This window comes from Priapulus caudatus, unplaced genomic scaffold (assembly GCF_000485595.1).
Source record: "Priapulus caudatus unplaced genomic scaffold, Priapulus_caudatus-5.0.1 Scaffold94, whole genome shotgun sequence".
NCBI classification, from domain to species: Eukaryota; Metazoa; Priapulida; class Priapulimorpha; order Priapulimorphida; family Priapulidae; genus Priapulus; species Priapulus caudatus.
In genome coordinates, this window is record NW_014577155.1 from 116232 (window position 1) to 119716 (window position 3485).

The following is a 3485-nucleotide window of genomic DNA, read 5'->3' on the forward strand; positions in this document are numbered from 1 at the left end:
CGTGCGTGCGTGCGTGCGTGTGTGCGTGTGTGCGTGCGTGTGTGTGTATACGTACGCGCGCGTGTATATGCGTGTGCGCGGGTGTGTGTGCATGCGCACATGTGCGTGTGCGTGAGTGCGCGTGCGTGCGTGCGCGTGTGCATGTGTGCGTGTCTGTTTGCGTACTGCCAACAACAGCTGCTAAGACGTAAAGCGGCGACAATTCCGCCCGAAGGAATACATGCGATCAAGAGCTGATAAACATTTTGTTTAATTAAATATTTATTAGCTCTTGATGCGATCTTACTCCGTAACACGCACACATGCCTTCCTTGCCCCGAAATAAATCAACCCCACGCTACTAAGCAAAACAATCGACGTAGGTGGCACTGTACGTATCCGATGTCACCATTACAAATAGCGGCGGGGAAAAAGTTGGGCTAAAACGTGAAAACGTAATGGGAGAAGCGCGAATGTATATAGAGTCAGAATCTATAGAATCACGCACCTATAGAAGCATGCTTGTGCCTTATGGTTCGCCTAAAACATCATGCATATCAGGCCCGTAGCCAGCTTTATATTGGGGGGGGGGGTTCGTTCGAACCCCCCGAACCCCCCTGGCTACGGGCCTGCATATTAAGGTGGTCAGCTGCCTTTATTATGGAGAAGTACACTTGCAAAGAGAATCGTGTCTTTATACTAAAAACGTAAATACCGCTGTAGCACTAAATGCTTCTTCGTAACTCTTTAACCGTCTTAAACTGGCTAAAATACATATCACAGTGGGGGGGGGAGAGGGTCATAGAGCAATTTGAATTAGTTTCTGCATTAAAATTGATCCGTATATAAACTACATATAAGGTTCATCTATTTGTTTACATCGAAAAGAACAGCAAAATATACTGTCAGTGTGTAATGCAGATATTTATCCATGAATGTGAGTAAAACTGTAAATGTATTTTTTATTTTGTCCGAAAATTGCTTGTACTGTTTATGGTGAACGAAATCATCTCATCGGCTAAGAGTTGAGCACATGTATATCCCTACTCGCAATTATCTTTTATGTACAGAATACGATTTTTAAAAACAAATATAAAAAAAGCCGACACTCACACTTTGAAGTAGTCCGTTGTAACAGCATGAAATATCATCATCATCATCATCATCATCATCATCATCATCATCATCATCATCATCATCATCATCATCATCATCATCATCATTATCATCATCATCATCATCATCATTATCATCATCATCATCATCATCATCATCATCATCATCATCATCATTATCATCACCACCACCACCATCACGCGCTACGATCATACATCAGCCTCCCTCACCATGGCTACCGCTCCCTGAATGCAAGATTGCATAACCATGAATAGCTCTAATCCATCCCGCTCGTAACACTCCACCCCACCCCAGCACACACGCACAGTTCCAAACCAGCTGCATTGTTGCCCCTGTGGCCATATTGCACCCCCGGTCTTGCACTCGCAGCTTCATTTCTCAGTGCCAAAATACATGGTCGCTGTCAGTTTCACGCCACCACCCGGGGGAAAACCCCCAACCCGCGAAAGAGTCATTACATAGTTGCACATTATGTCATAAAAGCTGGTAAACTAAGACGAGTACGCGCTAGACTTCCACCATACGTTTTCCGTTCCCATACGGTTCCCGTAGATCGCCGCATTGACTCTTGTAGCCTCCCGAACGACTTGCGTGGTCAGTCTAAACAAATACATCGGAAACTATCACCGGTAAAGAGAAAAAAACAGGACGGCAAGCAGCGAGATGTCCTGGCAAACAGGACCTATGCTATAGCTGATGCGATACTGTGTGCAGGACAGCAATAGTTGGGCAGTCGGACATGATAGGTTCCAGAGACTGGTCAGTTTTCGGGTTTAGGCCTACTTCTACTCCGCTCACTTACGCTCATAGGGTCTATGTCCCCCAGGGTACTGCCGGAACGTACCCTGGGTACGGTCCGGTATACCGGAACGTACCCTGGTCACTATTTGATATGGTTAGGATTAGGGTTAGGGTTCGGGTTCGGGTCAGGGAGTAGGCGTAGGCGACTCCCTAGACTTGTTAGTGGAGTAGGCGAGGTACGGTCTGGCATATTAGATAGTACCAGGGTACGTTCCGGTATACCGGACCGTACTCAGGGTACGTTCCGGCAGTACCTCGGGGGACATAGACCCTCTCAGCCTCACTTACCCAGTCACTCTAGTCTATCTATCAGTCTGTCTAGTCTGTCTAGTTCATCAATCCAACCCGTCCGCCAGGAGTGAGTCACAGGCGGCCAGTGTTCCGATACGGGCGTTTTAAACACGCTGCTCAGTAACGAAGTGCGGCAAAGCCGACAATTTGGCGCACGCGCGTGAAGAACACGTGCAAATAGCAGCCGGCTGAAAGGGGTGATAGGATATGTTTACTAGGCACTTCTGATTTTAACATATATTTTACGATATATTAAAGAATGATGCAAAAACCCTAAAAGGTGCCCTAACCCTAACCCTAACCCTAACCCTAACCCTGACCCTAATTAAATTTAAAATATATGTTAAAATTAGAAGTGCCTAGTAAACATATCCTATCACCCCTTTCAGCCGGCTGCGTGCAAATAGGTCTAGCTTGATGCCGACATAGTAACATATCTAATAAGGGCGTGGTCACCTCACTCGGTCCGATACCCAAATTAAATCCGGATCCGGGCAAACACGGGCGATACGGGGGGGGGGGAGCAGGGAATCTGAGACGAAATAATTCGCCGATATTTTGATGACGTTGACAGCGGTGGGGACATCACGGGAATAAGTTGTAGGCGGACTCCGTGAATGCCTTGGTGCCTTGCAATCATACGAGCCATTACGACAGGACAATTTAGCTTCGCAGCCACAGCTATTTCAGCAATAACTGCTATTACTACTATTAGCTATCTGGCAGGAGTAGATGATTGGAGAGTGATAACACGACTGGCCAGTGTAGGAGAGCTTGAAGGGTAATTGTGCTATTACATAGATCATCATTATCAGCAGCAGCATCATCATTATTATGGGCAGTGTGTATAGGATCGCGCCATTCCAAAAAATCGCTGGGCTCACTAACATTTGACCTAATTCGATCTGATTTCCACCAATCAGAACGCGCGCTTCTACAGTTGGTACTTGGTAGTGCGTGCTGCTAGACATGACTCGGTGTTAATTTTTTCAAATTATTTCCCTGAAAAACTTAATTTTACATTAAATATTATATCGATAAAACATTGGAATTCTCTCACGCGCGCTCGTTCTGTCTCCCCTTCTCTCCCTCTCTGTCTCTCTCTCTCTCTCTCTCTCTCTCTCTCTTTCTTTCTCCCTCTCTGTCTCTCTCTCTCTCTCTTTCTCCCTCCCCTTCTCTTGTCCTTCTCTCTCTCTCTCTCTCTCTCTCTCTCTCTCTCTCTCGCACCCTCTCTCTCTCTCTCTCGTTCTCTCTATCGCCGTGCATCCGTGGAGAGG

General features: G+C 46.4%; 1 long non-coding RNA gene across 1 annotated transcript in view; it reads right to left on the reverse strand.

Moving 5' to 3' along the window:
• Positions 1–3424: 3424 nt before the first annotated feature.
• Positions 3425–3485, reverse strand: part of LOC106804958 — a 14782-nt gene continuing 14721 nt past the window's right edge. Inside the window, exon 3 of the long non-coding RNA XR_001393381.1 lies at positions 3425–3456. This is a non-coding gene — a long non-coding RNA (uncharacterized LOC106804958). The remainder of the gene's footprint in view (positions 3457–3485) is intronic.